This window comes from Neopelma chrysocephalum, unplaced genomic scaffold (assembly GCF_003984885.1).
Source record: "Neopelma chrysocephalum unplaced genomic scaffold, ASM398488v2 Primary Assembly neopelma1_96833, whole genome shotgun sequence".
In the NCBI taxonomy this organism is placed as follows: Eukaryota; Metazoa; Chordata; class Aves; order Passeriformes; family Pipridae; genus Neopelma; species Neopelma chrysocephalum.
Genome location: NW_020925476.1, coordinates 299,540 through 323,787, shown reverse-complemented (window position 1 = coordinate 323,787; position 24,248 = coordinate 299,540). Strand labels below are relative to the sequence as shown.

Here is a 24,248-nt window from a genome sequence, read left to right as displayed (position 1 = left end):
CTGGTTACAAGCTGGTCTCCAGGAAGGCCTAGACTGAAACCATCACAGTGCTCACCATGGTGGAAGTGATGCCTTAAACCCCTAATGGTTTTTTATTTTTCTAATTTTTGTAAGCCTTATAAGTTTTATAAGTAGTAGAAGGAGATTTTAAAAGCAGCAGCCCTTGTCCCTCTACCCTGTAGCACCCTTTAGTTTACACATTCCTTAACCCTCTTACCCCATTCCATTCTCCCTATATCAGTCCTACCCCCGAATCCAGTAGAAATGTTTAGTCTCTTGTCAAAGCAAGGCCTGTTCTGTTTGGAGAATGCTTGTATCTTAGCCTAAACTGCAGAACATGGTCAGAAACTAGGTGACTGTGTGCCCTTTGTGCCCCGAAGAAGATGAAGATTGATGAAGAGGTGGTCCCGAAATGCACCCCAGACCCAATTCCAGGGGGTGGGTCAGGAGGTGGACTAGAGCAAAGGCTACGGGGTGGACACACTTGGGATTGGACATCATCATCATGGCTAGGCTTCGCGAACGAAGATTTGGGAAGGGCTCTACCCACGTTTCTTGCAGGCACGTTGGTGGCTAAAAAGACCAATACGAGAAAGTCATGTCCGGTTGCAAAAGACACAGCAGAAAGACTCCTTAGATGGTATATTCTGCAAGGCTCGATTCTTTCTGCATTGTCTTTTCTCCTCAAGGGTGATCCTGCAAGCTTTCTCAAAAGCATCAGCATCGTTATAAATGGTGTGTCTCCAGGCCTCCCGATTGGAGGCCAGAGTAGACCAGTTATGGTGATCAATATGCCCGAGGCTGAGTTGTTGCTTCAGGGAGTCCTTGTATCTTTTCTTCGGGGCTCCTCTCTTGCAGCAGCCGGAGGCAAGTTCACCATAAAGCAGGATCTTAGGGAGGCGGGATTGGACAGATATTGTTATAAAAATGTAACATCTCAAGCACAGACACGGCGTGTCCTGTAACATCTATTGCCTTGGCACAATTAAACCCTTTCCTTATCTCACCCTCAATTAACTACTTCCAAGTTTGTTTTTTGTTTTTTTTTCTTAGCACCAGCTGAGCAGGCATCAGAAGCAACCACCAGATGGCTGAAGATGCACCCAGTGCCTCACGCCACTGCCCAGAACACCATCCCGGGCATTGAAAAGCAAGTCCTGTGGCGACATGGCACTCCAGAGCAAATGGAGTAAGACAATGGGACTCACTTCAAAAATAGCCTAGTTACCACCTGGGCTAAAGTGCATGGTATTGAGTGGATATACCATATCCCCTATCATGCACCAGCTGCTGGGAAGGTTGAATGGTGTAACAGACTGTTGAAAACTACTTTGAAGGCATTGGGCGGGGGCACTTTCAAGCATTGGGATCAGCATTTAGCAAAGGCTATTTGATTAGTCAACATTAGAGGTTCTGTCAACGAAGCTGGTCATGCCCAATCAGAACCCCTTCACACCACAGTATGATGCCAAAAACAGCATAAAATGACTGCTCAGAGACAGTTTTGAGTCTTTAAGTGGCAAAGGTATTTATTTCGAGCAATGTTGGGGTGCTAGCCAGCTAGCGCTGGACAAACTAGCTCCAAAGTTCTCAGTGAAAAGTCAGGTAATTTATACAATTTTGGTGAGGGATTACAATATTTTACATGAATATTCATTACAATTACATCATCTAGTTATAATATTCATATCAGGTGGGGTTCAGGTAGAGTTTGAGGTGGAGTCATCCTTTTGGGTAGATTCCTGGGGATCATTCCATCTTCTTCGGCCTCATGGGGGTCATTTTCTTGTTCTTCATCTTCATGAACTTTTCAACTTTTCCTGACTACGTGCGAAAGTCTTACTAAAAACCCCTTTACTCAGCTCTCCAACCCCCCCGAATGTCCATCTTATCTAATTTATGACTACTAGGCTAACCTTTTTGTTATATTTCATTAGGATAGAGCATACCAAGGACAAACAGGCCTCTCGGAGCCTGATACCTTCTCTTCCTTTAATTAATCTCATAACACGTTTTCTGTCTCTGTCATTACAACCTAAATGCAGCATTCCTCAAAGTGGTATCTGTGAGCCTCTTCTCGGAGCAGGATTTTAGCCTCTAAAAATCCTTGCTCTGTTTCAAGTAGGAGATGAAGTCCCTGTAGTGCACCTGAGAGGTATACTTGGGAAAACATTTTGGATTAGTCCCACCTCAAGCAAAGGCAAACCCATTCGTGGGATCGTTTTTGCTCAAGGACCAGGTTGCACTTTAAGAGTAATGCAGAAAGATGGGGAAGCACATTGTATATCTCAAAAGGACATAATTTTTGGGTAAACTGTCCATAATACTGTGCCTGTATGTAAATATTTGTAAATGTGTATATAATTGGAATAATGCATGTATCTGTGTAGTTGAAAAGTTTAAATCAGATAAAGCATGTTGGTATGGAAAAATTTGGGGTGGATAATGTGGTGGTTTTAGATTTTCTTGTTAAATTTTCCCATGCCACCATGCGGTGTTGAAGGAAGGCGCAGCACGCACCAGGGTACAGGTCGCGAACCGGTGGAGGGGTGAAAGCAAGGGAAGATGGAGGTTCCCGCGAGAACTGGGAGGCGATTCAGAGCATGAGGGGTCCCACCATATCTGGGGGAAGTGAGGAGAAATGGGGTTCAAATAGTAACACGTGACTCCCTTGACCAATCACCATGGGGTATCTCACTGCCCATGCGCACGGGAGTACTTTTGGACTTCACATCCCAGGATGCCCCTCTGGCATCCTTCCTAAAACTCGACTCCTACATAGCCCCCATTTTTATTTTAATGAAGAAGTACAGAACAATGCATATAATAGAACAGTTTTTAACATTACGACAAGCAACAGAACAATTCTTAACCTTTTTCTTAAACTTATTTTAACTATCTATGTAATCAGGGCCTAACCTGATAAGGCCTTTATTGAAACTTCTATAACTCCATAAACAGTGCAACCTTTAGCACTTGTAATAAGCAAGTTTGCTTAGAACTTTCTACCTAAGGTTTTATGTGTATTTAGGATAAACGACAACTTTATTATCTGAGGGCTTCAGCAAAACTGGGTAGAACATTGACCCCTACTTCCCCAAGGGTCTGCATGTAATTGGCAGAAGCATCAACTTTATCTATCCAAGGGATTTTGTGCAACCAGGAGAAGTTCAACTCCATTTCAAGGAAAGGGCCCTTAGAGAACAAGTGTTGTGTTATGCAAGTGTAATTTGTTCAAGGCACATGAAGCACGAAGTATCTCCAAGTCTACACACTTACATGTCCACACAGCTTCTCTCATTTATACAGTTTTCACACTCATACATAAGTGGTTATTGGTTGTATGCTTGTTTAAGGCATCTTTGCCATAAAGTGTATTCGAGTTCACACGCATACATATCTCCACAAAACTTTTTCATTCATTCAGCAGCCGCTATTCACACATTTCATTCTCACATGTTCTGTATATTCATTCTGTTCTGCTTTTTAACTATAAGTGTTAATTAATAGTGGTTATTGTTTATGTGTTTCTTTGTGATTTTTCTGTTTTGAAGAAGAGTTAATGTAAGTTTACATACCTAGAGGAAACCTATATTCCTTCCCCTCTCTTTTTTACTGTTTTGAAACACGTTTGGTGTGCAGTGTGCTCCTTGACAACAGCTTGCTCCACAAGTGAGCCTTGTTCAGAAAATCAAAAGTCAATAAACTTAAAGATATACAAAGAAGTTACCATTACAATATGTTAACACAGTATATAAAACAAGTTATCATTACAATATGCCAACACAGCTTGAAACTTAGCATCCCCATAAGCAACTAGACCAAGTTGTCTTTAGTGTCTGGGATGCAGGTAATTTTTCAGCCTTTGTCTATCCATTTCTGGTAGCTGCTTTTTGCCCTTAATAACAAACTTAACAAACGTTAATAACAATTTAAACAGTCCTAGGTGGACACTGTGGTAGAAACAGATGTGAAGGTCAGGCAAACATGCAGTTTCTCTGCAGTTTTGTCCAGGAATGGCTTTTGGTAGCTAAGAGCTTGAAGTAAAAAGCAAGAAGTCATTTTATGGCTTTTAATGTCTTTTTACCTCAAAGTTGAAGGTTGAAAGGTGGTCCTTTAGCTGGAGCTTGAAGTAAAAGCAAGAAGTCATTTTAATGTCTTTTACTGTCTTGTACCTCAAGGTTGAATGCTGTGCAATCTTCTCTTTCGCAGGTTTGTTCCATTATTGGGTTGATGAATTTTTTCTGGAGCATTTTGCAGTCCCACTTCTTGAATGATATTGGTTAGAGAAATTATAATCAGTTTTAACTCAGTTTCTTAAGCAGCTATGACTCACAAGCAGTTATTTTTGCATTTTTGCTGACACTAGGCAAACCTTTTTGGGCTAATAGCATCTGAATGCATTAATTAACAAGATATGGAGATGCTAAAACTTTTTAAACACGTTATTTAAACTACATTGTCACATTAACTGCTTCTATTCAGTTGCATTTGAAGGCTTAACAACTTTAACAATTTAACAACAACAACTTAACAAAGTCACTAGGAACTAATGAAAACATACGAAAAAACTCTTAAAACTTCAGTGTTCTTACTAAAGGTTATTAAGACAACAAGATACAAAGTTAAATCAGTTCTGTATGTCTCTGGAGGCACACAGCATAACGCTGTAGCATTGAGCTGTGCAAGAGGCAGCTCAGCTAGGCTGCAGCTCAGCCTCGCTGTCTTAGCACAAGGAGCGGGAGCCGTTCTTTCCCGGCTCCGGCTTTGCTACTTATTTTCCATCGCAGACGGCAGGAGCCGCCCCCGCAGGGATCTCTTGTCGGCGCCGGGTGGGGGCCGCGCTGTCTCCCTCTCTGCCCGCGGCAGAATCCGTGCAGGGCTCTGCCGTGCGTCTGCAGTTCGCATGGCCCCGGCCCCAGCCCCGCGCGCTCCCTGCAAAGCTGCTGTAGCGCTGACTCCCATTGTGGCTTGTTGCCGCTTTTTTCCTCTGTGCCGCGGTTTGCTCGCAGCTCACGCTGCTTCGGCTTGGCATAGTTCCAGCACCCCACAGCGAAAGGGGGGTAGCCCCTGCCCTGGTTTCGGGCAGCCCCGGTCCCGTCCTGGCTTGGCGGGGCTCCACGCAGCCGCTCCCCGCCGCGCCGCTGGCTCGCACCGCGTCCTGTCCCGGCACGGTGCGTCCCGGGCAGCCGAAGCTGCTGCCGATGCCGTGGCCCCGGGGCGCAGTTACCTGGCCGTGTCCCCGCGCCTCGCTGCGCGCCGTCTGTATTTCGGAGCGGCCCCAGCCCCCCCGGCTCCCACGCAGCCGGAGCCGCTGTTTTTGCCGCGGCTCCGGGGCTGTCGCGCCGCGGCCCCGAGGCTGTCGCACCGGGCCAGGGCTGAGTGGGGGGTGTTCGCCCGTGGGTCCCGCGCCTCAGCGCCGCGGCTGCCCGCTGCCGCCGCGGCTGCTGTCGCCGGCATGAACAAGCCTCGCATCGCCGCGCGCCGTTTTGGTGTCGCCGCTGCCGCGAGCCCGCGCCGTGAGCTTGTGCAAGTCCCGCGGCAGCGCCTCCCGCACTGCCGCTGCTGACAAGTGCTTTTTCAAACCCTGCGCCGCTACGCTTGCCCGCAGGCGTTGTAGTTGGCGCTTATTTAAGGAATTTTTGCATTGTTTCTGCGGAGTGCAGCGAGTCCAACGGACCTCCCCAGCAGCATGGAGGCAGCGGGCGCAGGGGCAGCGTTTTGTCCCTGCGCTGCATAAGTGCTTATCCTTTTTCGGAGGAGGTAAAACTGACAAAGTTTAACACTAGAAGCAGGTGGATTTTTACCTTCTTGTTGCTCATGAGACAAACAGGCTTTTAACACTGCACAAATTGCACCTTTACTCTTTCCTTCTTTATGTCTCTGTTCAGCCAGGTATTGTTCAATGCATTCTACAACTTTACCTTTCTGAAACTTTTGAACCCACTCCTTTCCAGCTTGGAAAGGAGCACATTTGTATTTTTGCAGTAGATTATCCATGACAACCCTGCTCGCTTCCCCAATTTAATGTCATGGGAAAGGAGGGAGTTAAGATTTTTGCTTATCAGTCTCCCAGGAAAGTTGAGACCCTGGTGTCCAACAGTCTGTCAGCGTCTCGTAATGAGACCCTTCACCAACAGATTCACAAGGTCGGAGGGTACCTCAACCACCCTTGTTTGGGGGGACTCAACAGAGCGAAGACCCCTCAGCGGGTCCTGTCAAGGTGTTATCCGCTGCCGGCAACTGCAAGGACTCACTTTAACAGTTTAAGGAATAACACTTTTTATTAATACAAATTGCGACAGATTAATAAGGTTCAAAGCTTGTCAGTAATAGTGTCTACTGCAAAAAAATATTTTAACTAGTCTACTGATACGCATATTAAGCAAGCACAAGCTCTAATATGAAGCAATCCACTAACATGCTATGGACTAAGCACAAATAAAAGCTCTAGTCCTAAAAGCAGCATTTAACGTGCGTAGAGTATATTTCTCACCTAAGGGGTCACTCTGGGGGGGGAGAAGATGGACTCAGCCCGTCGACTGATCCTAGCAGTTTCGGTGGAGGTCTTCTCCCACTTTCTCCCAGTCCCCAACTTACTTTTATACTATTTTCTTTATGTTTGGGTGAAGTTTGAGTGGCTCTAGTCATAAATACCTTTTATTTCTGATTGGTGTACCTAATGAGGGGGGGTTGTTTGTGGCTTGGCACCCAAGGAGGGGGTTCGATGTTGTTGTTGGCTTCAGCAGCAGAACATCTTGATTCTCCCTTGTCAGACAGGTACTATATGGTCTCAGTGCCACAATGTTCCCCCATTCTTCTGGGATTAGAATGGAGGGGAGCCACATAGTCTCCACTTTGTTCCACACTCCGTTCTGTTCCTCTGTTCCTTTATCGTTGTATTGGGGAGCATGTCGACCTCAGTCTGCCCAGGGATTTGCATCTGCTTTTACCTTAAAATTCTGAATCCCCTCTAGGTTTACCTCTATCCATCATCCCACACCAGGTTTTGTGGTATACCCAGTCTTTGGGTTCGTATGGATGGGCAGTGACATCCAGCATCATGGGTGCTGTCATCACAATGTATCTGTGGACAGAAGACAACAACTTCCCCAGGGATATAACATATTTGTTAGACGCTGATTCATTCTTTCTACTTTCCCCTCAACTGAGGTCTCCATGGAGTGTACAAGTCCCATTTCATCCCTAACGTTTTAGCTGGGCTTTGCACTATTTTCAGCAATAAAGTCTCAACCTCTGTCTGATGACATTCCCACTGGCACTCCTAACCTTGGGATAATTTCCTTCAACAAAACCTTTACCACCTCCCTAGCTTTGTTGGTGTGACAAGGAAAAGCTTCTGGACATCCTGAAAAAGTATCTACCAGTAACAATAAATACCGGTACCTGTTTTGCTGTGGAAGCTCTGCAAAGTCTATTTGCCAATAGTCTCCTGGACAATTTCCTTTCTTAACAGTCCCAGATCTAGGTCGTCTAATTTGATGTTGTGGCAGTTTGAACCACATTAGAAATCCAAAAATCCAATGTTCAGGCTTCTCCACCCCCTCCTGCAATTTATCCCAACACCGAAGAGAAACTTTCAGGCCAGAGGCTTCTATAGGGGAAGGGGGAAGTATATACATTTATCATGGCTAGGCTTCGCGAACGAAGATTTGGGAAGGGCTCTACCCATTTTTCATGCAAGCGCGTTGGTGGCTAAAAAGGCCAATACGAGAAAGGCAAGTCCGGTTGCAAAAGACACAGCAGAAAGACTCCTTAGATGGTATATTCTGCAAGGTTCGATTCTTTCTGCGTTGTCTTTTCTCCTCAAGAGTGATCCTGCGTGCCTTCTCAAAAGCATCAGCAGCGTTATAAATGGTCTGTCTCCAGGCCTCCCGATTAGAGGCCAGAGTGGACCAGTTATGGTGATCAATATGCCCGAGGCTGAGTTGTTGCTTCAGGGAGTCCTTGTATCTTTTCTTTGGAGCTCCTCTCTTGCGGCAGCCAGTGGCAAGTTCACCATAGAGCAGGATCTTAGGGAGGCGGTGGTCCTTCATCCTAGAGACGTGCCCTGCCCAACGCAGTTGCGTTCTCAGTAACATGGCCTCAATACTCGTAATTGCTGCCTGTTCGAGAACAGAGGTATTGGTCACATAGTCTGACCAATGGATGTTTAGGATTGTACGGAGGCAGCGTTGATGGAAGCGTTCTAGGAGACGCAGGTGGTGGCGGTAGATGACCCATGATTCGGAACCATATAAAAGAGTAGACAGCACTATGGCTCTGTAAACACTGATCTTGGTGCTTTTCTTCAAGTGTTTATTACGCCATACTCATTTATGGAGTTTTCCAAAAGCACTGTATGCCTTCGCTAACCTATTGTCTATCTCCCCAAATAAATACTATACAAACTAAAGGCAACTATATATATTACATTATTACACTTCTCAGTCCTTTTAAGCCCCTCCCTTTAACTTTAGTCCAGGAAGGAGCCTTTTCAAGGCTGCTAGGTAACACAGTCTCTCTCGTGGGAGTATTCTGGGTCCGAATGCTCCCCCCTCACCAGGCTCCAGCTGTTTGTGGCAGTTTTCTCCTCACGGAGTCCAAAAAGATAGCTTTGAGTCTGTTCTCATACCTTGGTTCGTAGGCTGCTGTAAGTGTAGTCCAGCTTATTAAGCATCTGTGGTGGAATGTTGATTCCTCCTCGGGTTTTCGGCTGTCCTCCGTTTAGGTCACAGTAAAGACATCCCCCGGGCCCCTCTCTCTCTCCGGGGTCCATCTCCAATTTTGCCTGGGATTCCTTTCCCAAGCGCCGAGCCTCCTCCTCCAGCCTATCTCTTGGCTCAGCTTCAATGCTGAGCCTCTCCTCCACTTTCCAGTGGAGGAAAAGGAAAAGCCCCCCTCCACAGCTTTTACTGTAGAAAGGAGGGGGGAGAGAGGGCTTTGCTGCAAAGCCTGCCTCTCTCCTCTTACCTCAAGTGCTGTGAGTCCCTTACCTCACTGCACACACTCAAAATGCTGCCTCTAACTCTGCTCTGGCCTAGGCAGATTTGGGGGGCCGCAGGGCTCCCCTCTCCCCCCTGGAGGGGGGGGAAGAAGGAGCCCAGCCACCCCCTGGCCTTCCACACCTACACGCAGCAGACACCAACAACAGAACTGCCAACAGCTTCCGGTGGCTGTGTATATATGATTTTGAGCAGAAGCGAACAACATGAGTGGTGATTGGCTCTTCAGGGAACACTGCCCTGGCACCCAATCACCTCTGAACCCCCTCTCTCGAGGGGGGACCAGTTTCAAACTATGACAGATGTGTATTGTTCTTTAAACAGGTTTGGCACTTTCTAACAATGCTTTTTATGATACCAGTAATTCGTACACTCAAAACTTGAGGCTTCAATGCTTCTACTATAGACTCTATTCCCCAACGAGTTACTTTATGTTCTTCCTCTGTGATTTTCCTCATAAAGTGTTGGGGATTACACCATCCCCAATGTATCCACCATTCTTCAGGACTCTTTTCAGCATCTAACAATTTTGCCAATTTCTCATGTTCTGCCTGATAATCAGCAACCTCCTTGTGTAAATGCCAGTTACATAAACCTCTCAGACTCACACTGCATACTTCCTATTGGTGCAACTTCTGTGCAGGCAAAATACCTTAAAGTACCTTAAGTAATGTTGTATTCTTTTTCCCAGAAGGAGAGGCGTGGTCTACTCACCAGAACAGAGAATCAGAAGATCTCCCTGAAAATACTTCAGTTCATGCTGGAGTGCTAACAATTCCTCTGGTCTACTGAGTCACTGCCACTTCATCCCATCTGGGGTGCCAGAAAACTGTCACCGAAAACCGGGAAATAAACTCTCCAACCAGTTTGCTAGGTTAGAAAGCCGACATTACTTTATTCAGTGTTCTGGGTGCATGAGGATAGCTCCATAAAGCATGCACACCCAGCAACCAAACAGGCTAGGTTATATTCCTGAAACTAATACATATTCATCACATTTCTATTACATATTAATTAAATTTCCTGAATACATACTAATTATTTCCATGGACTTATTTGGATATGGTATCAGATTTTCTGATGAATCTTTTCTCCTTGAGAGTGTCTCAAATATGTGGTCAGGTCATAATGTACTTCTCTTATCATTCTTTGCCCTGACACATAATCCTTGTTCTCAAAACTAAGACATCTGCTAGTGCATATTAATCACTGATATAAGTAAACAAGGAAGCATTAGCTGACACAAGACTATTAGTTACAGATGTAGGGATCAAACACTATTTTACTAAAGTTAAAAGAATTTTCCAACATCTTCCCCCACTGCTGCATAGACTCCTTAAAAAAAATATAACTTGTTCAGTAATACTTTGTTGTTTGAGAAGTTATTGCAAAGGGTAGGGTATCCCCCAGGAGCAGGGGAGCATCTCACAGGTGGAGGATGCATTTGCCATGCTGCATAGCTCCTCAGGGTTGGGTCAGCAACCTCCACAGGTACTTACTGAGCAGTGTCCCTGGCTGTGAGCAGCTCATCACCAGCAATAGATTGCAGCTCTAAATCACAAGTCATGTAAGTCAGATAATATCATGCCAAATAGTGAATTCAGGAACTTTCTGAAGTCTTCTTTTCTAAATCCAGTGCTAATCCTTCAACTACAAATACATTTTTGCATATTCATATTGCCTTTAATTTGCATTTTATTACTACAAGTGTTTCAGAGGATTACTGATAGCACATTGTAAACAATCTATAGGAAAAAAAAATATGTATATAATGTGTGGTAAGGAAAACCTATGATTATTGAAACTGGAAAATACTTGTAACAGTCAGAATCCTGAAATTCTGTAGTTCAGGTTTAGCTGACCTCCACTCGAAGGTTTTCCACTTTTAGGGGTATATGCAGACCAGTTATTAAGAGTGCTGGCAGCTCACTTGGATCACTGCAGACTGCTTTGCTATATTACTTTCTTTTCAGTGTCTTTATGGTACCTATGGAATAGAATGCAGGAAAACCTGCAACTGTCCCTCTAGCATCTCTGACAGAGTAACTGGCAAGTGTTTAAAGCTCCCATTTTTTCAACTATCTGCTTCAAAACCTCCAATTCGACAAAAAATAATTTCCTACACAGGTAAGACTTTGTGGGACGGTTGATTTTAGCAGAAATCGCCTTGTAAGTGATCTACTAGTATGCTGTGTATGCCATGTACGCTGTGCATGCCATGTATGCTATGCATGAGTGACGTGTACTTTGGTGGAGCTGTGCAAACAGCTAACAACAAAAGGTACATTTATTTTTCTCATCAACAGCTCCCTTAACATCAGGCAAGGAATTAGGGGAGCTGTGACACTGTAGGGGCAAGTACCCTTTTGGAAGAATGTCACCTAAAGGAGACTTTCTGCCTAAGAAGAAACCCCTTTTCCAAAGATAGGGGAAATGTTCTTTACCTCTTACATTCCAGAGAAAAGCTGCCCCTGTGGGCAGCTCCCTGGAATGCGGAGAGATAAAATAGATGTTACAAGCAGGCGCAGCAGAGAGGCCAGAGAGATAATAAAATTGAAGAAGAGGGAGGAGGCGACTCTCTCTCAGGCCCAGTGCTGCTTCACAGCCTGGTGTGGGTTTCCCTTTGTAAGTTTTAGTGTCTTTGTCTTCAGAATAAACCTTTTTGAATTCTTTCCACTGCCTTGGCATTTTTGGGGGTTGAATCCGAAAAACTGGGTATAATGAACTGCCCAGAGACTTTGATCTTTTGAGCAGCAAAGGTATTTATTAGCAGCGCTGGGAGCAAGCCAGCTATTGCTGGAAAAACTTGCTCAAAGGCTTCACACAAAATCAGCAGCTTTTACACAATTTTCAGATATGATTAAATGCATATTCAAGTGATTACAACATCTATTCATACATATTGATAACAGGCAGAGTATAGGTGGAGCTCAGGCAGAGTTTGGGGCGGCGCTTCTCTTGGCCCTCAATTGTGGGGGTTGTTCTGCCCTTCCTCCCATGGGTCTGGAGGCTTAAACTCATCTTCATCAGCTTGACCCTTCTTCCTTTCCATTGTTCTTGACCCGCTCACTGAAGCTTGGAGAAAACCCTGGCTCCTGGCCTATTTCTCCTTTTCAAATGTCTACTTTATCTTACTGCATCCTAATTTATTGCCTCTAGGTCTATTACATGTACTTCTACCATTCTGTTAAGTTTTGGTCCAGTAAGTAGAACAGAACAAGCACAGATCGTTTTGGATGTAAGTAACTTGTTAGCAGGCCCAAGTTTCTTAGTTAACTCTTTTGGGCCTACCCTCCTGTTTCAGGGTACCTGCGTGTATCTTACTTTACAGACACACAGTAAAAACATTTTGAAGTCCTAACATGGGTGAAATACTTTGCAGATGTTGCATGGACTAGCATCCGTGCGATCACTTGTGCAATCGTAGGATTTGCATTAGCCAGTTCAGATGCATTTACCTATTTTGTGTAGAATAGGATTTCACTACATTGCATTTACTACTGTTAGCTAATATATTGTAAAAATAACATCTTTTTTCCATTAAGACAGAGCTTTATACATTTTCAGATGTCACTGAACTATTTTATGAAATGTTTTATTTTAGTTATTTATGACTATCTATGGAATAAGTTCTTATCTTTAAGATTATGTCTGAAGCCTGTAACACCTTTCCAGAATTTAAAAAAAAAAAAATGTGAGGAACTGTTCTGAGGCAGGATGGAGAGATCACTGAAGTTTTTAAAGCTGGGGTTAAAATTTCTTTCCCTTTTGATTCTCCACCTCATGATACTGAGATATATTTGACAGAACAATGTTTATTCTAAATTTAAACACTAATCAAAATCAATACAAATGTAAACTTTTAAAATAAATATCAGATATTTAATCCTAGAGCTACTGGGAGCATTTCTAGGGTTTCACCCAAAAGTCTTTCAATTTTATTTCTCCTCCAGCTGCAGTTTTTTTGCCTTATTTTGATTTCTGCTGTTATACTAAGCTATCTAGAGTTTGTTACCTTAATATGTGTTGTCTTTCTTCCACTCTTTATGTAGAGAAAGTTAGACAGAAACAAACTTTTTGAGTTTATGCTCATACGACATTTAAAATGATCTTTAATAAAGACTTCGCAAGACGGATCAGTCCTGATCCTTTTGGATTTTTCTCTGTGATTGTGCTCTTTTGCCTTTCTAGGTTTTGTTTATTACCAAGGGTACTGAGATAACATGAAAAAATATTTCTGCTTTACTTTTTTCTGTATGTAGCCTATATTCCAAATCTTCCCAGGTAGCCTTTTTTCATCACTTCCTCCTCCCCTTTCCTCTTCCTCCCTCACCTTTGGTCCTAAATCTTTTGCAACCTCAATGTTTAGAATCATAAAATCATAGAAACATTAAGTTTGGAAAGGAATTTTAAGAGACTCCTTTTCTTCAGGCTAAACAACCCCATCTTCCTCAGCAGGTCCCCATAGGACTTACCCTCTAGACCCTTCCCTGGCTTCATTGCCCTCCTCTGGACGTGCTCCAGCACCTCAATGTCTTTTTTATCTTGAGGGGTCCAAAACAGGGCACAAGATTCAAGGTGTGGCCTCATCAGTGCCAAGTACAGAGGGACAATCACTTTCCTAGTCCTACTTGCCACACTATTACTCATACAGGCAAGGATGCCAAGGGTCTTCTTGGCCATCTGGGCACACTGCTGGCTCATGTTCAGCTGGCTGTTGACCAGCACCCCCAGGTCCTTTCCCGCTGGGCAGCTAAACCACGACACCAACTTTGCCTCAGAACCTAGGATTTGAACTCTTTGTTAACAAATTTCCTTGTCAAAATACTGAGTTGAAAGGGGCAACATTTCTACCTTGATTAGGAATTGAGGAGTTTAGTGCTCTTTGACCTTAGGAGTTGTATCTTTATCAACCAAAATGTATGCTTTTCTGAGTTTTGCCATTTTGACTATTTTTCTTGTATACATATAATTAGTTTAGTGTTGTAAGATAAGGGTAGGGGAAGCTAAGATAATTGAAAATAGCTGAAGGAAGTTAACTAAATGAAACATATGCTTCAAAGGACACAATCAATAGAAGCTGTTCTGCTAAGCATTAAACACAATGAAGAATTGTTTTTGTCATGATGCCTTTGAATTTTTAGAAATTTTAGCTTTTTGTAGATTTTAGAAGTAGCTGTGTAGTAAATATAGATTTTTTGTATAATTGTATAGTCTCTCACACTTTGGAATAGTAGTTAAACACTCACCAAACCCTATTTCCCCATTTCATATTGAATTTTCTAAATTCTTTAGGTTTGTTTAGGCTCCTTTTCAAGGCAGGACTTTAGTAAATATATTCTGTTTAAGAACATATGCACCTCAGGCCTGAACAAGATACCATCATAGTCAAAGCAACCTTCAAGCCCGGAACCTTGGAGAAGCTCCAAAGACAGTATGTGCCATGAAGAAGAGGAAGATGAGGAAGAAAGGGGTCTTGGGACCCCCCAACTCAATTCCGAAGAGGTGTGCCGGGGGGAGGATTTGGGGAGGATCTGGGGACGGGTAGTTCTCGGATCAGACCATAAATTGTGGAACCCCTGGACATGGGGGCTGCGCACTGTGTGTACTCCTTGTGCCAGAAGGCCTTCATTGACGACCTGTTCTCTATATCTTGTCTCTATACTAAATTGGCCTGGAGTTTTTTTGGCTCCTGATCTTAAGGCAACAGTAGAGAATAACCTTCTGTTATCTTTTAACTAGTGATAGATGTGTCTCGTAGTGAGCAAAGACAATCAGATGAGGGTCAGAGGTCAGAATCATCAATCTGAATTTGTTGACTTAGTGAGGATGAATATGCGAGCCCAAAGTAAAATGACCCCCAAAGTGAGACCCCCACTCCAAATTTCTGCTGCAAAAGAGACAGTAGATGGCAGTCTTGATCCACGAAAGACCAACTAGGTGAAATCTGAGCATAAGATCACGTCCTAATAAGGGGGGGGTGTTTTTGGGAGGCAACTTTGAATGTTACAATGTATAATTATCGGAAGGAACTGTATTTTGGTGAGCATGTATGGTGAATTATTCCCCATGCTCCAGTCATGACGAATTAAAGGAATGTTTCATCCAACGACACTTTGGGCATGATTTCTTTGTTTCAATACATTCACATAAATATTGTGAGACAAGCTATTCACCAGCTTGAATAATGCTGGTGCCATAAAAGTAGGCACCAGCACTATTCAAGCATAGTCAATTTTCTTCTGGGTGATCACAGACCATGCACAACCCAACCACATGGCTTAATTTTTGCAACATGGGTGAGTATAGCAATTATGTAGGTGTAAATACAGTGAGACCTCTGAATGCTGAAGCATTCCTTCCTGTCTCTTTAAGTAGCAGCTCCCAGTGACTCACATGCATGTGCTGGGTGCCTAGGTCTTGCTGGGGTGGTTGTGTCACACCCATATCTGGAGAGCCTGGCTTTTCTGCAGGGGCTGGCTGAAATCCCCCTCGCTGCTGTTATGATCCAATTAGTGAGACATGCCTCTGCCCGAATTAAGGTGCAAACAAGACCATATGCTGAAGTCAACAATACAGATTTTATTTAACAGTAAATGTGAGGTAGAGAGAGAGAAAGAAATAGAAAAGGGGGAGGAGAGAGAGAAAGAGAGAGAGAGATCAAGCAGAAGACAGTCACCACACGTGTATCCAGCGGCATCCTGTTGGTCCTTCTTCACCCTGGGCTTCTTGGTGGTGGGACTCTCGGAGTTGTTCTTCTGGGAGTACCACCTTTATACAGTCCAAGTTCCAGGTATCCACAGGGTGGTCCCAAATGAAACCTTGTGGCTGGCAATAGTGATACTTCATAGCAGTAAGTATAAAACCAGAGTACACAACAAAGAAGGATGAACAGTGAAAGCATCTGTTTCCCTCCCCTAATCCTCTCATCTCCCTACCTTAAAAAGACTCCTCAAGCTGCTTAAATTTGACTGCTACCATGCCAAGCAATGACAGCTGGCTCCCTTGGGCCAGTGTATGAGGGCAGGCATACCCAGCACTGCCAACCACAGCACCTTACCACCACCACACTTGGCTTAACATTGATAAAACAAGGTTTGATGAAAACTATGCACAAATGCCCTGGGCACAAAATGAAATAATTACCAAGGCAGAATAGGCTATATCTGAGTCCAGATCTTTCCCAGGTCCTGATGATGTTCAAGTCTATAACTAGCTTGGCTCTGTTTCAGATAAGTAAATGATCTAGTGTAGGGGCTGTTTTCTGTTGATCTCCAGGGTGGACACAAAAAGCAGAAGGTGAGTTCAGTCTCAGTTGACTCAAAGGGGAAAATACTTGGACACCAGAAACCTGATGACTTCACATAGGAAGTACATGGCAGCTGATCTCAACCTTAACATTAGTTGAGTCATCTTCCATCTGCTCACCTCAGTGAAGAGTATAACATAAGGAGGGAATAAGAATGGTCATATTAGGTCAGACCGAAGATCCCTCTAGCCCAATGTCATCTTCATAATGACCCTTAGCTTCCTAATAACCATCCAAACTGCCAGCCTTTTTTTCAGGACCTCCTTAGGATCTGGCAGCTCTTTCCACCGACCAGTTCAGTTGTAACCAAGACAGGAGACTGTTCTGGGAAGCACCTACAAGTGTAGGTGGTGGAGATTCTTGTACTGTGTTGAAAAATAGCCATAAAAGTCTTAGCTGTGAACAGATTGGCCCCCAGTCTAGTCACTTCATGAACTGGTGGCCCACCTGCAGCTTCTCACACCTTTTAGTACAAGATAGGTTGACTTTCTTGAAACCCTTGGCGGGTTATCTCAAGTGACTCTTGGAGAAGCACCATTCAACCTTAACCCCTGGCCCCACAGTGTTCATTCTCCAATGTGAGCCACATAAGCCTCCCAGCTGCTCATAACACATTAGCAAATTCAACTGCAGGGTGATGTAGGGGGCGTGTTTTAGGGATGCTGGAAGGAGCATCCTGGGAAATGAAGTCCCAAATGTACTCCTGCACACATGGGCACTGGGGTACCCCATGGTAATTGGTTAAGAGAATCAATGTTGTTTTAAAGTGCATATAAAAGGTGTTGTTTGCTTCCAATAAATGGATTTGGTTGCTTGGACCCTCAACCAACCAGGTCATGTGAGTTTATTATTTATTATATTAATAAACGCCACATCTGGCGCCCGAGCAGGGACTTTCCCTGTAACAGGAATGATTCAAGACTGCCTTGCACCAAGGAAAAATTGTGGTAGCATTCGCACTATCTTGTTTTAAAAGCTGAGGAACGCTTTCCGGAAAAAAGCAAAGACGTTGATAAAAGTGTCGGGAAGCCAGCGCAGAAGGTGGCTGGAGGACGCAACACAGCGATCTGGTGAATAGAGCTCTGAAAACTACAGTACATGCGCAAAAGAAAAAAAGCAGTGAAGAAAAAAGCAGCGAAGAAGAAAAGTGGTGAAAAACGCATGCCAAGAAAAAAACAACGGAGAAGGGACACCGAGAGGAAAAGCGGTGAAGAAAAAAAGGTAGGAAGACGGCATGGGGAATTCAGTCTCCCAGGAGATAGAAAGAGATGCAGAAGCTATGTGTCTCTTGCTAAGACAATATCCCACCGAGATCACACATGCGAACATAACAGAACTGCTGCAATGGATAAAAATCATTGCACCAGGGCTTCTGCTGGTCGGAGCCTTAAATATAACCACCTGACAAAAACTTGGGAGGATGATGAGAGAAAGATCGATGTTTGGGGATGTGGAAGCTTTCAGATGTTTGCCGGCTTGGAACGCCCTGCAAATTGCTCAGAGAAAGCAGAACCCCCCCAGAGACTCAAACACCCATTTTCCTGCACCCCCCACCAATATTGCTAGGCATAGCCATTCCCCAGAGATCAGGAACAGACATGGGGGTGGGGGGGGCCTGCGTGCATATCGAGAGGACCTAACAGTGGGTTTGGGTTGGACTTTGTGCAGGCAGGAACAGAGGGAGGGCGATGTAAGTTACAGCGAGAGTCTCGGTTTTGGCGCATGCGCGAGCTGCAGTGAAGGGGCACAAATTTTTAACTGTGAATCCATTACACAGGGGTGGTTTGTGAATTCCTGCCGCGACATGGGGGAGGGGAACCCAGACAACTCACCCCCCTTTGTCGCTGATGAGCTGTGGCCTCGTGGCGAGAGAAGTGTGACATGGGCACAACCATCTTGCATGCGAAAGGGACCGGAACTTGGGCCGTCTCTTCTGGCCCCACAGCGATCTTGTCCCAACCGCGTGAATGGGGAGGGTATGCCTTTTCCGTCACAGCAGCCATCTTCTGGCATGCCGCTACCAGGAGCCGAGTGTGTCTGAACCGCGGGTAGTGAGGCATCAGAGGATGCTGAGGAGGAATCAGCTGTAGTTCCTCTAGACGACGACAAGTGTGCAAATGCGGGGGTGTCAGTAAACTGGTGGGAAAAATGTTGCAAGGAAGCGGTGTGGTGAGGAGACTGGAAAGTTATTAATGCATGTCCAGTTATATACTGGCCACGGCACAATCCTCAATTCCAAAGTTTGCCCTATGAGATGACCAAGGAATTGAGGCAAATTGTTAAAGAGAGTGGCGTTTCCTCGTCTCATATGTTTTTGTATTTGGAGACACTGAGTACTACCTATGTATTTACACCTCATGATTGGAAGATGCTGTTAAAGACGGTTTTAACAACAACGCAGTACAGCATCTGGTTAACTGACTTTTGGGAGAATTGCGCAGCTTATGCAAAATGACCCAGGTCGTTTGCAGGCGGGCATGACTTGTAATCATTTGGCAGGGGAGGGAGCCTACATGGCAACTGAATCCCAGATAGGTTTACCCTTGGGAGATATATGAGGTGATCGCGAAAATGGCTTTAAGGGCAATAAGAAAACTCCCTAGCACGGACAGGGATAGCAACTTGTCCTTCACAAAGGTCCTTCAGGGACTGACTGAATCCTTCTCACAATTCCTCGATTGGCTGCAGGCATCTTTAAACAGGCAAATAGAACATGAGGATGCTAGAGAGTTGCTTTTTAGGCAGTTTGCTTATGAGAATTCAAACCCAGATTGTAAGTGAGCCTTGCAGACTTTCCCTAAAAGGGAAAGCTGCACCATAGGCAAGATGGTTTGAGCGTGTCAGGGCGTCAGATCGGTCGAACATCACACTGCCTCTCTAGCAACAGCCTTAAGCGCCCAGCTGAGATTACAGGACGGAGTAAAAGGGAAAGATAGCTGCTACCGATGTGACGCTGCTGATCATCTTTATAAGGACTGCCCAAAGAAACCCCCCTCGGCAGTATGCCAAAAATGTCACCATGGGAAGTGGTGGTTTAATGAAGGTCGAAGTCGAGTCGACCTGAGAAAAAACCCTTCCCATCAGGGAAACTGCAGACGGGGCACGAAGCCACGCGCCCCGGTCCAGCAAATAAATAGGGCCCAAGAAAACAGATTGGTGACTTGCCGCCATGGCAGGAAGCGCAGGCCTGGACTTGGCCTCTGATAGACCAATAAATATAACTTCCACTGCTGTAGTGTTGATTCTCACAGGAGTTTGGGGACTCCTAGGCCCAGGAGTCCATGCCCTTCTAATCGGACAATCGTCAACCACCAGGATGGGTTGGTTTGTCTTACTGATGCCTTAGAAGTAGATTTTAGAAGCAGTAGCCCTTGTTCCTTTACCCTGTAGCACAAGTAGTTTACACATTTCTCAACCCTCTTACCCCATTCCATGAACCCCATATCAATCCTACCCCTGAATTCAGTAGAAATGTTTAGTCTTTTGTCAAGGCAAGGACTATGCTGTTTAGAGAACACTCATATCTTGGCCCGAACAACAGAACACAGTCAAGAACTGGGTGACCGTGTACCCTTTGTGCTCTGAGGATGATGAGAATGATGAAGAGGTGGTCCCAAAAGCCCACAGACCCAATTCCCAGGGGGTGGGCCAGGGGGTGGACCAGAGCAAAGGCAACGGGATGGGCAAAACTTGGATTGGTCAAACAGTATTATAAAATGTAACATCTCAGGCACAGGCGCGCGCGTCCTGTAACATCTATGCCTTGGCACAAATTAAACTCTTTCCTTATCTCACCCTCAATTAACTGTTCCTGAGTTTTTTCTTTAGCATCAGCTACAGGCATCATTACCCAGAGTGATTGACTCTGACTCTCATAGTGAGATACAAATCATGGCATGGACCCCAGCGCCTCCCTCTTACATACCTGAGGGACAATTGCTTGCCCAACTAATCCCCTTTTACAGCGTCACCGACTGGGGAGGGGGAAAGGGGCTCGGGGGCTTTCAGGAGCACAGGCAAGCCTCAAATATTCTGGGCAAAAACTATTTCTATGGCACGACCAATTATGACTTGTCACATAGACGGATGCAAATTCAAAGGTTTGGTGGACACAGGAGCAGACGTTACTATTGTAAAAGACACTGACTGGCCAGCTGACTGGTCCACTGTATTTCCTGCTTCAACCATCCAAGGGGTTGGAGACATGCAGAGGCCTAAACAGAGTGCACGAATACGTACAGTGTTGGGGCCAGAGGGGCAGGTTGCCAAGTGTGGTGGGGGGAAACAGTTTTCCCCCCTAGAGTTATAAAAAAATGGTAACCCCCAGGGGGTGGTGACCCTGGGGTCGAACCAATCAGCGCTCTTGCAAAATATAAACATATCACAAGTAGACCGAAAAGAAGGTTGTTGTAGTTGTTGTTGGAGAGAGGTGGCCATGTTGTAGAGCCACGAGGAGCAGGGGCAGGAGACCCTCTGGGGGCCACAGCCCCCCAGCCCCCCAGCTGGGGGATGCAGGAACTTGGAACAGTATTAAACTGGGTCGAGTTCTGTAGCCGAGAGCTGGGGGAAGCTTCTGCGCTGTGGGCAGCAGCAAGAGATACTGAAAGCGGCAGCAAAACAGCACTGACCGAGGAGGAGTGGCAGAGAGCCAACAGAAGATAAGGAGCAGCAAACCAAGCACGCAGCTAGCCAGAGAGACACAGAGATCTCTGATGGAGAGAGAGAGAGCAGAACTAATCTCTATGGACAGAGTTGTGGGTAAGAACTGAAAACCAAAACTCCCCCCAACTCCTTGGAGACCTCTCCTCTCATAGAGAGGAGGGGTGGTGGACTCCCACCTGAGAGGAGTCCTAAAATGCAGCACCAGAGAGACAGAGAGGAGCTAAGAAGCTCAGGCGTCCCGGAAAGCTGGACCGAGACGGCCAAAGGAATGCAGAGGGGGTGACCTTGGCCCTCCCTCGCTGCTGCTGAGAAGTTAGCAGCCTGAGATCAGAGCATGGAAGCTCTGATAGAACTCTTGAGGCAAAGGCCTTCAACTGAAAGCTTGCCTGAGATGTTCTGACTCAGAGGTGAATCCCCTGAGGAAGGGACTTTCACGAAGATGCCCCTGCATTTCGTGATATGCCTGTGGTGAAGCGAGTTTTGTCCCTGCTGGTAGTCCACGGGTGAGACCTTCGCTTGAAGGGTCGAGAGGGGTGAGAGGAGACCCCCTTGTGTGTATTGGAAAGAGATCCAGCTACAACCGTCCAGCTACAGCTGCTGCATGGAAGACAGAAGAGAGGTTGCTGCTCTGAAAGTGTAAAGGATCTCTTCCTTCTTCCCTCCTGGACTTTTTATTTGGAGGAAGAAGAGATTTGATCCATTGTAAATACTGCTTTATCATAGTAGAGATACTTGAGATTGTGTGTGTGATGTATTATAATATTTATTTGTACAGTGTATTGTAATATATCCCTTTCCCCCCATTTTGAGTCTTGTGTGGTGTCTGGAAAAACCCATCTCACACTGGGTTGAGATGTGGGAGGGGGGCTAGGACTCGGGAATTGGATTTTGGGGCTCTCAAACCATTACACCAAGATAGCCCCTTTTGTTGCTCCTATCCCATGCACTTTGTGGGGAAGAGATGTGCTAGGCCAATTTGGCACTGTCATGCAGGTTGCAACTAGAGATGCTCAGGATTTTCAATGAGGGCCATTGACCAGCCATTCCAAGGACAAATTAAGCTGACATGGAAAACTCATGACCCTATACAGGTAAATCAATGGCCCCTGAAAAGGGAACGGCTTGTTCACCTAAGAGACCTAGTCCAAGAGCAACTAGATGCAGGACGCATAGTGCCAACCTCCAGTCCGTGGAACACTCCGCAGATGGTGGATGCTGCAAGACCTAAGAGCAGTTAACTCAGTCATAAAACCCATGGGAGCATTACAGCCAGGACTCCCCTCACCTGCTATGCTTCCAGCAGAATGGTTATTAACAGTGATTGACTTAAAGGACTGTTTTTTCACCATTTTCCTACACCCTGATGATGCACCACGCTTTGCTTTCTCCATCCCTGCTTTAAACCACCCAGAGCCTATGCAGAGGTACCACTGGGTTGTTTTGCCTCAGGGGACGCGTAACAGTCCAACGATTTGTCAGACTGTTGTGGCAAAAGCTATCCATCCTGTCAGAAAGCTTCACCCCTCAGCAATTATTTACCATTACATGGATGACAGTCACCATGGCCAAAGAGACTGAATTACAAACTGTTATAACTGCTCTGACTAATGCTGTCCAAGAAGCAGGGTTACAGGTCGCTCCAGAGAAGATCCAACGATCTCAACCCTGGACCTATCTTGGATGGAGGATCACGCAGCAAGAAATCTCACCCCAACCACTGACAATTAAGGTAAAGGACACTTTAACCTTGAATGACTTGCAGAAACTTTTAGGAGCTATCAACTGGTTAAGGCCTATCTTAGGCTAAACTACAGAGGAACTTCACCCCCTCTTTGAGCTGCTAAAAGGCGATCCAGATTTAACATCTGGTCAGTCCTTGACCACAGAGGCAAAGCAGGCATTAAAGACATGTTCTCAGGCAATCGAGAGCAGACAAGGCAGAAGGAGAAATCCTGAACTTCGCATCTTCCTTGCACTTGTTCCTTATGGCTTATTAATATAATAAATAAATAAGCTCACACAGACCCGGCTAGCTGATTGGGGTTCAGCAACCAAATCCGTTTATTCAAATGAGATAACATCTTTTATATTCACCTCAAAGCAACACGTGACTCTCTTGACCAACCACCATGGGGTATCTCACTGCCCATGTGCAGGGAGTACTTCGGGACTTCACATCCCAGGATGCCCCTCTGGCATCCTTCCTAAAACCCGACTCCTACATATCCCCCATTTTTATTTTAATGAAGAAGTACAGAACAGTGCATATAATAGAACAGTTTTTAACATTATGACAAGCAACAGAACGATTCTTAACCTTTTTCTTAAACTTATTTTAACTATCTATGTAATCAGGGCCTAACGTGATAAGGCCTTTATTGAAACTGTTCATATAACTTTACTAACAGTGCAACCTTTAGAATTTGTAATAAGCAAATTCGCTTAGAACCTTCTACCTAAGGTTTTGTGTGTAATTGGGTAAACAACAACTTTATTGATCTGAGGGTTTTTAATGAATAAGCGTTGTGTTATGAAAGTATTTCTAAGTCTACACACATACATGTTCACACAGCTTCTCTCATTTATACAGCTTTCACATTCATACATAAGTGGCCACTTCAGTCATCCTCACTCATGTATACCTAGAATTTTTATTATGTCTCTTTAAATCACGTAGTTTGGGGGTTTGTAGTGGATATTGTTTATGTGTTTCTTCTGGTTCTGTTTTATCAATTATTGTTCCTTTGTGATTTTTCTGTTTTGAAGAAGAGTTAATGTAAGTTTACATACATAGAGGAGACCTATATTCCTTCCCCCCCTTTTTACTGTTTTTTTTAAACACATTTGGTGTGCATTGTGCTTCCCCGACAGCAGCTTGCTCCACGAGTGAGCCTTGTTCAGAAAATCAAAAGTCAATAAACTCAAAGATGCACAGTTACCATTACAATATGCTAACACAGCCTGAAATCCAGCATCCCCCATAAGCAAGCAGTCCAAGCTGTTCTCAGTGTCCAGGATGCAGTTAATTTTTCAGCCTTTGTCTATCCATTTCTGGTAGTTGCTTTTTGTTCTTAATAACAAACTTAACAAATATGTTAATAATAATGTAGACAGTTTCAGGTGGATAGTGTGGAAGAAACAGACGTGGAGGCTAGGCAAATATGCATTTTTTCTATAATTATGTCCAGGAATGGCTTTTTTTGAAGTAAAGCAATATAAGTCATTTTATGCTTTTTTATGTCTTTTACTTCAAAGTTGAAGGTTGAGAGGTG

The 24,248-nt window shown here is 44.8% G+C and overlaps 2 long non-coding RNA genes across 2 annotated transcripts in view; both read left to right on the top strand.

Moving 5' to 3' along the window:
- The window catches only part of LOC113960670, a 13,923-nt gene extending 11,786 nt beyond the window's left edge, over positions 1 to 2,137 (top strand). Inside the window, exons 2-3 of the long non-coding RNA XR_003532072.1 lie at positions 722 to 725; positions 2,126 to 2,137. This is a non-coding gene — a long non-coding RNA (uncharacterized LOC113960670). The remainder of the gene's footprint in view (positions 1 to 721; positions 726 to 2,125) is intronic.
- Positions 2,138 to 7,420: 5,283 nt separating this feature from the next.
- On the top strand, positions 7,421 to 21,498 carry LOC113960668. Its single transcript, XR_003532070.1, has 3 exons — positions 7,421 to 7,433; positions 11,434 to 11,440; positions 21,384 to 21,498. It is a non-coding gene; the product is annotated as an uncharacterized LOC113960668 (long non-coding RNA).
- Positions 21,499 to 24,248: the final 2,750 nt, after the last annotated feature.